The sequence below is a fragment of the Hibiscus syriacus genome, unplaced genomic scaffold (assembly GCF_006381635.1).
Source record: "Hibiscus syriacus cultivar Baekdansim isolate YM2019G1 unplaced genomic scaffold, ASM638163v2 tig00111758_pilon, whole genome shotgun sequence".
Classification (NCBI taxonomy): Eukaryota; Viridiplantae; Streptophyta; class Magnoliopsida; order Malvales; family Malvaceae; genus Hibiscus; species Hibiscus syriacus.
In genome coordinates, this window is record NW_024063170.1 from 189,352 (window position 1) to 203,307 (window position 13,956).

Here is a 13,956-nt window from a genome sequence, read left to right on the forward strand (position 1 = left end):
CCGCCACACAAACGAAGGTTGATCACTAAGAGAAGCCTGAAGAAGATGTCCATTTGGATAATATTTGGAATTAAGAACACGTGCCACAAGACAAGAAGCATTCTGGAGAAGAGGCCAAATTTGCTTGCCAAACATAGCAATATTAAACTGGCAAAAATCATGAAAGCCTAGTCCACCAAGTCGCTTCGGACGATAAAAAGTCCCACACAACCAAAGGCCAACCGCGAGAGGAAGCATCCCTGTCCACCAGTAGGCACGAAGAGAAGAGGTCATATCCGCTATCACCCCATCATGTAATAAATAACATCCCATAACATAAGTCGGCAGCGCTTGACCCACCGCCTTGATATATATAGCACCGCTAGTGCTACCATAGGAGACTAAATTCTTGGTTCAGCTGCGAACTCACGAAAGCCACCTTATCACGAAAAAACCTGAAGGTTTGATTTTTAGTACAACCAATGATGAGAGGCATACCAAGATACATACAAGGATCAGAGACATAAGAAACTCCCACTAAAGAGCTCAGTCTCGTTTTAGTTGCATCCGGTTTCGAAGGGGAAAAATAGAGACTAGATTTTGCAAAATTAACCTTCTGACCCGAAAGCATCTCATTTAAGGCAAGCGTGTCCCGTATTTGAGCAAATTCAGAATCAGAGATGCGCAGAAAAAAGAGGCAGTCATCAGCATAAAAGAGATAGGTGATTCGAGGACCAGACCGACTAACACGAAGCCCTTGGATGCGACAGTGAAGTTGTTCATGGTGCAGCAAAGAAGACAACCCTTGAGCACAACGCACGAACAGAAATGGTGATAGGGGGTCACCCTGACGGATCCCACGGGAAGGAGTGAATTCTTCAGACAAACACCCCTTAATACGGACTTGGTATGAAACTGTGGAAACACAGGACATTATCAAGGAAACCCGCTGAGCATCAAAACCAAGAAGCAAAAGTATAGCCTCAAGAAAAGGCCATTTAATCCTGTCGTATGCTTTCTCCATATCAAGCTTCAAAGCAGCACCACGATCGAGGAGAAGACAGATTCCCATGTTTCAAATAATTAAACAGTTCATGGACAAAGAGAACATTATTTGTAATCTGTCTACGAGGAACAAAAGCGCCTTGGTTGTCATCAATACAATCAGATAATAACGGGTGCAGTCAATTAAACAATATAATTTAAATAATGAATATCCGAAATTTTAAACTTTCATAAAAGTAATAGACTTTATATATATATATATACTCATGTTAAATAGTGTCACTATTTTATAAGGAAAAATTGATTGACGAAATACAATTTTCTGTCATGTGAACTTCACGTGATTGTAACGTTGATGACTTATATAGTCTTATTTGTTTAAATGTTAATTTTGATGGATTGGACGGGATCTTTAATATACCATATTTGCATTCAAGTTTCTTTGTAAATTAGCTGTCACCCTCAAGTTATAGAGAATCATATATTTTATTTTTTTAATATAATTTATATTTATTTTATTATTTATGTTTTAAAATTGAAATGACCATGATAATATCTATAAAGTATTAGGGTTGAGCAATAAAATTAAAAAAAAATGAAAATTTATTCAGATTGAATTATGCGCAGACATATATATTAGTAAGTGTAGTTTGTGATACATCACATGAACTTAAAATTTAGGGACTTACATTTTCAAAATCTGTTACCCTAAAAAAGATTCTAATGTACGCATGCGTGAAGAAAGTTCAGTAAAACCTTAATTTTTTATGTATGAATATTTTTATTTTACAAAAAAACAATGGTAATATGATAAATTTTGATATTTTATAATTCCGTCTTATTATAAAATATGTTAAGAGACTCATTTTAAAAAGTAACACATGGCATCTACATCTTTTGAGACAGACATGATTATATGATCTGAATCAAAATTTTCATTTTATGATATGATTTCAGTTTGATTCAATTTTAAATTTTCATATGGGACTTATTTGTTTCAAATCAAATTAAAAAGGAAACAAAAGAATAATTTAAATAAAATTATTTTCAAATTCATTACAAGTTAAACTTAAATATATAAAAATCTAAAATTAATTATTTTTTATTTAAACATAGTTAACTTTTAAACTTGAAGTTTAAATTATAATTAAAAATTGAAAAATCAAACCAGATAATTTAAAAATACTTTTACCACATCCAAATTATGATTTTCGATGGTCCATTTCTCTTTTTCATATCCTTCTATTTTAAGAAAATTAAGAATATAATCCTTTCATTTTCATTAGTCAGAATGTGGTCCTTTCTTGTAATGAAAAATGAAAAATTAGTCCAATTGGGTAGTGCTGTTAAACATATTTGGTAAGCAGTTGATCATATGGGATCGATCAAATCAACAATTTAACCATTTATGTAAAAGAAATTAACAAAAGGTAGCAATCCAAGTTCATATGTTTACCAATAACTAGACCAACTGCTCAATTTTCATAAAGAAGACCAAATTGATAAATTAAAATAAAGAAACTATTTTTTTTTTAAATTTTCATAAAATAAGATGGATTGATCTCTACAAGTTAAAGTGAAGGGACTAGTTTCACAATTTCTGTAATATACAGAGGTGAAATTCACAGTTACGCCAAATTTTAATTGTTCTCTTTCGTTAAAATAAGAGAGACTGTATCGATCATAAAGTTCAAGAAAAAAAACAACCACTCCCTCTTGTTTCAATATCAGTTAATTAAGTAAAAATGATTTTCCCATTCTGTCTAGTAAATGCCAATAAAAAACTTTATCTTATCTAAAAGTTGCAAATTAAATACTGAAGATGCGAAAAATTAATATATATATATATATAATTTTTCTTAGTCAATTATCAACGTGCACGCGCACCTATAAAGATAAATGGTCGAACTCGAGTCTTCTAGGAAGAATAATCTTCTCTTTTCATCAATCAACCGCTTAATGAATTCTATTAATTAACAGGTGTTGCGGAATACGGCTATCGGATAGAGCAAAATCGCAACTGATAATTTGAGAAAATAAAAAATAAAGATAAAGAATACACAAATTTTACTTGGAAAACCCCTAAATAATATAAGGTAAAAACCACTGACAAAGGTAGAAGAATTTCACTATGAGAAAATTGGAATTACAACTTCTCTCGATCTAACAAGGAGAAAACAATAACAATTTTCTCTTGATAAAAAGGAGAAAACTCTCTAAATTCTCTAGTATTGGGAGAAAGCTAGAATGATTTGGGATGGTTTTGAAGCAAAATGAGTTAGGGTATTTATAGTTGAAGCTTAAGGACTAATCTTGTAAATACCCTAAAGTACAAGGACTAAATTTATGATTTTACCATGCCAAAAATTCAACAATTTCGGTGCCAATTGCATCGAAAGTTTTGGGAAGTAGCTTGACTTTTCAACAATCTCCCACTTGAAGATTTGATTGGAACAATCATATCTTCACACCATTCTTTCTACCTTGTACCATTCATGTTGCTTATGTCTCTGACAGTCCATAAGAGGATCGACACCAAGTAAATTTATCGGCATTAATCGCCTTCGTCATGAAATATGCTATGTTCTCTTTGGTATGGATGTTCTGCATATCTACTATCCTTTCTTCCACCTTCTCACGAATGAAACGATACTGAACTCGTATGTGTTTTGTTCTTGAATGAAATATTGGATTCCTTGCTAGATGTAAGGCGCTTTGACTGTCATAAAACATAGAGACATACTCTTGATTGTGCCCAAGCTTCTCCAATAGCATCTTCAACCAAATTGCTTCTTTACTGGCTTGTATAGCTACTACATATTATTCCTCAGTTGTGGACATAGCCACAACTGACTGTAATTTTGAAACCCAACTTATAGCTTCACCAGCAATTTTGAACACATATCCTGTAGTAGATTTGCTTTTATCCAAATCCCCCACATAGTTAGAATCAACATACCCATTGATAAGTAAATTTGATCCTCCGTAACATAATGCAATATTTTAGGTCCCTTTGATGTATCTCAGGATCCTCTTTATTGTATTCCAATGCTCTTTTCCTGGATTCGCCATGTACCGACTAACCACTCCCACTGCTTGTGCAATGTCTGGTCTTGTGCATATTATAGCAAACATTAAACTTCCCACTGTTGATGCATACGGTACTCGAGACATCTCCATCCTCTCTTCTTCACTTCCAAGACTCATATTTGAGGAAATTTGAAGTTAATAGGAAGAGGGGTAGAAATTGGCTTACAATCTTGCATGTTGAATCGTGACAATATCTTCTTCAAGTAATTCTTTTGTGAAAGCCAAATCTTCATATTAATTCTGTCTGAGTGAATTTGCATCCCTAGAATCTTGTTTACTGATCCCAAATCCTTCATTTCAAATTCCCTAGCCAGTTGTGCCTTCAATTCTTCAATATGATCTTTGTTGGGTCCTGCAACCAACATGTCATCCACATACAACAGCAATATAACAAAATCGTTATTACTAAACCTCTTCAAATAAGCACAGGGGTCTACATTAAGTCTATTGTATCCAAGGTACATAATTAAGGAATCAAATCTCTTATACCAACACCTCAGCGCCTGCTTTAGACCATACAAAGATTTGTTCAACCTGCACACCTAGTTCTTCTTTTCGTCTTCTTCAAAACCTTCAAGAAGAAGCATATAAATCTCTTATTCAAGATTTCCATGAAGAAAAGATGTTTTAACATCTAGTTGCTCTTGATGTAAGTTCAATGTAGCACACATTGCCAAAACTACTCGAACTGTTTTTAGTCGAACCACATGAGAAAATTTCAATAAAATCAATACCTTATTTTTGAGCATATCCTTTGACCACTAGTCTTGCACGATACCTCTCAACTTGATCCTCACCATTTAGCTTGATTTTGAAGACCCATTTGTTACCAATTGGCTTTCTTCCTTGTGGTAGTGGCACAATGTCCTATGTATTATTTTTATGAAGGGATTCAATTTCTTCTTGCATCGTCATCTTCCACAGTGAAGCATTTGAGTTATTTATTACCTCCTAGTATGTTGATAGCTTGTCGTCCTTTGTTAAAAGGCAATATGCAATATTTCCTTCTATAACATAATCTGAGTGCCAATTGGGATGCCTTCTCACACGATCTGATTGACGAGTTATTGGAGCTTCAGAACTCTCTGGTTCTTGTTCATCATGTGTTGGTTCTACTTCAGAAGAATCTCATTGTTCAAACTCATTTTCCACATGTATCTGTGTAGTCTCTGACTTTTCAGCGATATCATCGTCTTCTATTCTTTGTAGTTTATCTTCTACAAAGATAACATCCCTGCTGATGATCACTTTACGGGAAGTGGGATCCCACAAACGATACCCCTTTACACTATAAGCATACCTCAAGAATTTGCATTTCCTGGATTTTGGATCCAATTTTGAAATTTATTGGGAGTTGTACATCATGTACACAATACTTCCAAATACATGGAGGTTTGAATAATCAACTGGTTTACCAGTCCACATCTCCATTAGTGTCTTCAGCTCTATTGCAGTTGATGGAGCTCGATTCACCAAATAACAGGTTGTATTGACTGCTTTTGCCCAAAATAATTTTTCTAGGTCTGTAACCCTCAACATTGCTCTTGTTCTTTTTTTTTGTTCATCCGCTCTGCCACTCCATTTTGTTGAGGAGTGTTTGCCACTGTGAACTGTATTTTGATGTCTTCTTTCCTGTAAAAGTCATCAAATTCTCACTTGTGTGTTCTCCTCCATTATCTGTTCGGAAACACTTGTTCTTATTTCCAAAATCAAGTTCCACCCACGCTTTGAAGTTTTGAAAGTTGAAAACACGTCTGACTTTTTTTAATAGGGTACACCCAATATCTCATGGAGTAGTCATAAATAAATGAGACAAATTATTTTGCTCTGCCTAGGGATGTAACTGGTGGTTGCCATACATCAGAATGAACCAATTCTAGAACACTTTTGCCTCTAGAATTTGATGTATTGAATTTTAATCGGTGTTGCTTACTTGTTATACAATGCTTACACAAAGTAAGTGATACATTTGTTAAGCCTATAAGTAGCTTTTGCTCCACAATGACTTTCATTCCTTGTTTTGACATGTGTCCAAGTTTCTGATGCCATAACATTGCAAAATTTGAACTACATGAGGTAACAGAGGCTTTTGCTTCTAGCAAAGTCTCTCCCTTCAGTATATACAAGTTTGTTGATATCTTTTCGCCTTTCATTACCACAAGCGCTCCACGAAACAACTTCATGATTCATTTCCATATTTCAATCTTGCTTGCATTATTATCCAACAATTCGTAGGATAATAAATTTTTCTGCAGGCCTTTCACGTGTCGCACATCTCGAACAACTTTAATTATTCCATCATATATCTTCAATTTGATGGTTCCAACGCCAATGATCTCTAAGGCATGATCATTGCAACTATACACAGATCATCCTGAGACAGGTTCATAATGATATAACCATTCTGTTCTTGAGGTCATGTGATATGTTGCTCCTGAATCAATGAGCCATATATCTGCAAATCTCTTTCTACATTCCACGGTGGTTGACGCTTCACAACATAGAGCATCTCCATCATCTGAAGTGTTTGTGGTATTGCCTTGTGGATTGGAGTTTTTATCTAGACTCCAACAATCCTTCTTCAAGTGACTCTTCTTTCCACAGTTGTAGCACTTTAAATTCTTCTTGCTTCTTGACTTTGATCTACCATATTTGTGACTGCTGCTTTGGCCATATTATGTTGATCTCCCTCTCATCGTTGTCAACGCTTCTGCTTGTTGTAGATTTACTTGTCTGTCTTCCTTGTTCTTGCGGTGGTTTTCTTCTTGTAGAATAGCATCTGCAACGTCATCGAAGACTAGACTGGTGACATTACTGTTTTCAAGTTGATGATGAGTTGATCATAAGAATCATGAAGTTCTTATTCTCCTATTGTACATCTTAAAGATGTAAGTTGAGAAAATAAAGTGTTCAGTGTGTTTAAGTGTTCTGTCACTGAAGTAGATTCTGACATACGGAGAGTGTACAATTTCCTTTTAAGGAAAATTTTATTGTGCAACGATGTGGCCTCGTACAGTTTGGTGAGATGATCCCATATCTCCTTAGCTGTCTTCTTCTCCTCGATGTTTGACAATACTTCATCTACTAATGCTAGATGAAAGTTTTCCATAGAATTCCTATATATTTCAATCCATTTGTTGTCATCTATGAAATCTACCGGCCTTTCACTGATAGCTGTTAGACATCCGTCTTTCCTCAAGATGGCCTTCATCTTCAATTTCCATAATGAGAAATTTCTCCCACTGAACTTTTCAATATCAAATTTTCTTGCCATAACTTCTATTATAGATAGCTCCCATTATTTCACTATCATGAATAGTTCTCTGGAACCTTCAAAGAATGGGTAATACCTTCTTAATTTCTTATGTTGGAGGATCCACCTTTTGGAGGCAACCACAAAGACAATAAGTAGATATTACACACTCAAATCTGGCTCTTGATACCAATTGTTGCGAAATACGACTATCAAATAGAGCAAAAATCGCAACTGATAATTTGAGTAAATAAAAATGAAGATAAAGAAGACATAAATTTTACGTGGAAAACCCCTAAAGAATATAGGGTAAAAACCACGGTCAAAGGTAGAAGAATTTCACTTTGAGAAAATAGGAATTACAACTTCTCTAGATCTAACAAGGAGAAAACAATAATAATTCTCTCTTGATAAAAATGAGAAAATAACTCTCAAGAAAACTCTCTAAATTCTCTAGTATTTGGAGAAAGCTAGAATGATTTGGGATGGTTTTGAAGCTAAATGGGTTAAGGTATTTATAGTTGAAGTTTAAGGACTAATCTTATAAATACCCTAAAGTTTAGGGATTAAATTTGTGATTTTACCATGCCAAAAATTCAACAATTTCGATGCCAATTGCACCGAAAGTTTTGGCCAACGAAAGTTTTGGCAAATGGCTTAACTTTTCAACAACAGGGGCCTCAACCGTTGTTAAAAGTTTTATATATTTGATATTTGGTCTAATAATATATTTTGGTTCATTTAAAATTAATATTCAAATTAAAAAATACAAGAATTTATTAAAGGGTTCAATATTTTGACATATGTCAATATTTAATCCTAATTCCGTCCCTGATAATTGTCCATGTTGAATCGTAAATATTTTACTCTAAACTAGACTTCAACTCTCTCACACACAAAATTTATCATAAACTCAAAATTCGAAACAAATCAATCATATAAAATCAAATCGGAAGCCGTTAAATTTAAACATTTTATCCATACCTACAAATAGCCCATTTAGTCACTGTATAGACATGTGAAAAATGCCTCGACTTCCTAAGAAACGGATCAACAAAGCGGCAGAGGGCAGTGATTCTAAAGAAAAGAGGGATAGAGAAAGCCATATGATTGTTTGGATGGCCATAAACAATGGATCTGCTGTTGTTTGGCCGCAAACAAAGGATCATGTTTGGTGCAGTTCAGTTCTCCCTACATGGCCGTCACTTTTAGGGCTCATCTTTTGAGTTCAAACTACAAATCAAACCCCACCCACCCTTGTGGACCTCCCTAAACATGGATTCAAATCCCAATATTCTTTTATTAAGGATCTTATTCATACTAACGGGTTGATTCAAGTGGTAAGCAACTTAACATTGTTTAAGTAAGTTCTCAGATTCGAGTCCTGGTGTATGCAGAAAATATCTGCTAAGAGACTCACCCACCAAAACCAGGCGTGTGACGCGAGTCGGTATGCATTAGTCAAGACGAAACCCTGAAACTAAAAGGGCAAAAAGAAATGCTTATTGATAACCCTTACGACCCTTGCGTATCATTGAGTGATTAAATGTAATTTTTTAGATGATATGTATACAAATTCAGAGATGAATTTACAAAATTTTAAAAGACGAAAAGAAATTATCAATAAAAAATATAAAAAAAATATGAAAATTCAAAATTTTCAAGAGAACATTTGGCCTTGATCCATCCTGCATGTATCTTGATAAAAGTGAGAATAAATTAAGAGAAAGGTATAAAATCCGAGGGGTATTGATTATTGAACCAAGTGAGGAAGGGAATCTGCAAATTATGGTGGGAAATTGTTAGCTTTTAATCAATTTGGGAAATGGTTAAAAGAATTTTGTTGTGATTGAAATGGCAAGTCGGCACCAAGCTCACATGATACAATGTGTGTGCTCTATGAAATTGCACTCTTATTCACTCATTGCTTTCCCACAGGTCGGTCCAACTACTATGATTTTGATATATTCTGTGCTTTGCTTGAGAAACTTTAAATTTATCCAATTATACTAGCATTTTATGTATGTATGTGTACATATATATATATTATATAAGTTTTCTTTCGTCTACACCATCCATTTATTCCTGCATTTGCTAAAGAAATTTGTTTCATCCACTTTGATTGATGCTGCACTCAAAGAGAAATGAACAAGGAGATAACCTGAAGAAGAAGCAAAAGATTTTGTGCTGATATTTTATTCCCAATTGAAAATATATATATGTAGAAACTTGGGTTGAATTGCTAGTGAGAATTCATATGGAATTAAATTTCTCATCAAATAATTAAATTAATAGACATATTATGTTTAAAAGTTACTCTTATTAATTAAAGTTTGGGTAAATTACGTATTTAGTACCTAAACTATCAATTTTGATCCATTTTAATACATAAACTTTAAATTTGTTCAAAACCATACCTAAAATTTAGTTTTTTGTTTCATTTTAAAACTCTGTTCAAAATTTAACTTTAAGTTTTGATTTTTTTTGAAAGTTTAGGTACTAAAACGGATTAAAATTAATAGTTTAGGTACTAAAAACATTAAGTTTTCAATGGTGGGGGTACTAAAATGAAACAAAAACTAAACACTATATATGATTTTAAAAAAATTAAAAGTTTAGGTAGTAAATAGACTAAAACTGATAATTTAGGTACTATATATGTAGTTTACCCTTAAAGTTTACATGTCGCTGCAAACTTCTAGTAACTTCAATATTATAGTGATTTTTTCTTTCATCTGTTCGTGATTGTTCCTTCTAAATTTGTTAAGTAAATATGTGCTTTTAACCAAATCTTTCTTATTGTTTTGTGATCATTGTTCATCAATTTTTTTGGGTAAAGTATACACATGGTCCCTGATTATGTGATATTATTTTATTGAGTCTATTCACTATTAAAAGTTACAAAATATTCCCTCGATTATAGGAAGTTGATTTGTTGAGTTACTCTACTATTGAAAGTTACAAAATGGTCATCCTACTATTCATTATGTTTCAAACTCGACATTTTTCATTAAAAAAAATTAATGATCGTCTGAACTGAACGTTAACATGCTGACTGAGATATGATAGTTATTTGAGATTATGAGATCAAATTTTATCACATCTCAGTCAGTAGCTTAGTGTACAACTCAAACTACCATCAAAATTTTAATAAAAATGATGAGTTTGAAACATAATGAATAGTTGGGTGACCATTTTGTAACTTTCAATAGTTCAAACTCAATAGAGTAATATCATATAGTCGGGGACCATTTGTGGGTTTTACCCATTTTTCTTTATAGATTTTTAATTTTTAATTCCATTAACCATATATATACATAGCCATAGGTGGTCCATATATATTTATATATATGTATTATAGTGCAAAATGATCCTAAATCCAAAAAGCTTTATTCACTAAACATCATGGAAGCTGTGATGAGAAATGTACACAAAAGGAATCCACTCACACACAGTGAATGTGTACAGATCAACATCATCACTAATTGGCAATTTCCTTTCATTTTTGCTTTATTATATCATACAGTGGGTTCATAAGTCACTACAAAAAGTCAATGTTGGGGAAGGAAAAAAGGTGGGGGTATTTCAATTTTTAGGCTTCCATCTACTTTGTCACATGGTGGTGGAACCATTGACATTAAAATATGTGAGCCCATGGACCTATCTCGCCAGCTAGGTAGGTAGTCCCCAGATAACAATCATACGAGCGCGATGAGAGATTGCCTTTTTTATCTGTATTATTTTTAAATATAATATTGATAAAAATTGTTACTAAAAATTATGTTATATATTAAAATTAAATATATTTTGAATTAATTTTTAATTTAAATTATAATGTTATTATTTGTGAGCTGGAATATGATTAAACTTGTTATTAAATTTGATTAATTAAAGCTTTTGGAGGGTTTAGAGTATATTTTCAAAACAATTCCTTGTATGGGCACAAGAATTTGGGCCGAAACTGCATCCAATGGGCCCATTGAATGCCCAAAATGCTCGAAATGTAAGCCTGTTAACATCATACTACCGTCTAAGGACGGATTGTTAACATTTAACAGATCGTTATTTAAGAAAAATAACTCGCTTTGAGTTCCGCGTCAAGCTACTCCCGACTCAGAGTCCGAGTCATCGATTCCTTTCCTCATCGTTTGCTGATCCTGAACAATGCAAGAGGGCGGCAACGAGCAGGAATTGAACAGTACAAGAGCTTCTATTGCGATATTGAACTCAAATTTAGATCAACAGGTTAACCTTTTATCGAATGTTTTGAACTTTTGTTCCTTCTTATTTTTATATATCAACTGGTTATTTTCCCAATTTTAATGACCTATTTGATGATCTAGAATCGAAGGAAGGATAGTGTAGACACTCATTTTTGTCCGAATTTAAAAAATATTATTATTATTATTATTTTTGTAGTCTCATGTTCAACCCCACATATCTCCACCATTCCACAAAATCCCTAAAAAGAGGAAACAAAATTTGTCTACCACTATCATCATCTCACCACTACCCCACCACTAAAAACCTACCCTGCCACTAATCCTACTCCACCACTACCACATGCATACAATTATAAATAAATCAAGGAGAAGATTCGGGGGGAGAGGGGGGGAATGAACTGGCCTGGATAGTTGTTTGCTTGATGTGGACCAAAGTTGCTTCGCTTTTTACTCCACCACTTGACCATTGTCGTTAACTCTAACCAAGCTTGCAACGCTCTTCCTTTCTCCACTCCCAGCAATTAAGCAGGTGGAAACTGAATTTAGGTATGTTCTTCTCGATTGAAAAATGTTTGTGTTGTTCGAGACTCCGGCGGGCTTTGCACTTTTCGAAGTCTTAGATGAAGGAAAGCTAAATAAAGTTGAGGACTTGTCTAAGGAATTCTTGGCTCCTAACTCTACAAGAAAGGTTGTGTCGTTGAAAGTTTGAGAACGCCGTAGAAGCTTTGGAAGATGCAACCAAACTTCTTAAAAGTATACCCATCAAAGGTCTACGCAAATTCTTGCGTACGCATTGTGATGGTGAAACATTAGGAGTGGCTGATTCAAAGCTTGAAAATGCAATTAAGGAAAAACTAAAAATTGATCATGTTCACAATACTGCTGTTTTGGAGTTGCTGAGAGGTGTGAGAACTCAATTGACTGAACTCGTATCTAGTTTAGATGCTCAAGATTTAGCTCCAATGAGTCTGGGTTTGTCCCATAGCCTTTCTCGATACAAGCTGAAATTTAGTGATGATAAGGTTGATACAATGATTGTTCAAGCCATTGGTTTGCTTGATGATCTTGATAATTAATGACCTTGATCTTATGAACATAAAAGATCTATGTGACCAGGTTCTCAACCTTGCTGAATACTGAGCTCAGCTGAGTGATTATTTAAAGATCAGGATGAACACTGTTGCACCAAACTTGATTGCTCTTGTTGGTGCTCATCTCATCGCTCATGGTGGCAGCTTGTTGAATCTTTCCAAACAGCCTGGTAGTACTGTTCAGATTCTTGGAGAAGAGAAGGCTCTCTTCAAAGCTCTCAAGACAAAGCATTCCACTCAGAAGTATGGGCTTATTTACCATGCATCATTGGTTGGTCAGGCAACACTGAAACGCAAGGGGAAGATTTCCAGGTCACTTGCTGCAAAGGCTATATTGGCTATTTGTTGTGATACTCTTGGAGATGGCCAAGATAACTCTATGGGGCTCGAGTACCGAGCCAAGCTTGAAGGATTAAGGGCTCTTGAAGGTAAAGAATTGGGACGATCTGCCAGCTCAACTAAAGGCAAGCCTAAGATAGAAGTCTATGACAAGGATCAGAAAAAGGGAGTTGGGTTGATAACCCCTGCCAAGGCATACAATCCTGCAGCCGATTATCTTTTTGGGCAAACAACAGAATCCACTGCTCTTGAGGAACAAGAGACAGTCACAAAGAAGAAGAAGAAGGTGGAGGCACGAACCCAAGAGCAGCATATCTGAAAACCATGAAAGACACAATGACATATTTGAGTAGATTGGAGATGAAGAAACCGAACAGATAATTAAAATGAAATAGAAATGAGAGAATGAAAAGAAATGTGAGCTCACCCCTTCAGTTTTGGGGCATTTCCTGACGACCGGAGCATCGACTTGAATATTAGAATAGCCAACATGCGTAGGGCGACGTGGGTAGCAACATACTTCACTGTGGCTCGATCCAACGATTCAATCTTATATGATCAAGAGTAAAAGAGTCAGTATTTTCATTTTTGTTTCCTGTGTTTCAGTTGGAAAGAATGGCTGCTATGAATGTAAAGGTGAATATTAGGGTAAATAAAAATCTAAAATATGTTATATACATGGGACCCATGTTTTAATAGCCTGGTTCATTTTGTTTAGGGTAGCCCACGTGACATAGGACTTTGGGTAAACTCTCTTTATGGTCCTTCAACTATTATGGGTAAATTCCTCTATAGCCCTTCAAATATTGTGGTTAAATTCTTCTTCTGATCCCCCTATCTTTGATGTACCATGTAACATAGTTCATTTCTTTGTAATTTAATTTTAGATGTTTAATTTTGATTATTGTCAATCTAACCCCTAATTTATTTTCATTTATGATTTGATTTAATATTTTTATTTAATTATTATTCTATT

The 13,956-nt window shown here is 34.3% G+C and overlaps 1 pseudogene; it reads left to right on the top strand.

Annotated features, from left to right (window-relative positions):
* Positions 1–12,080: 12,080 nt before the first annotated feature.
* LOC120169317 lies at positions 12,081–13,299 on the top strand (annotated as a pseudogene).
* Positions 13,300–13,956: the final 657 nt, after the last annotated feature.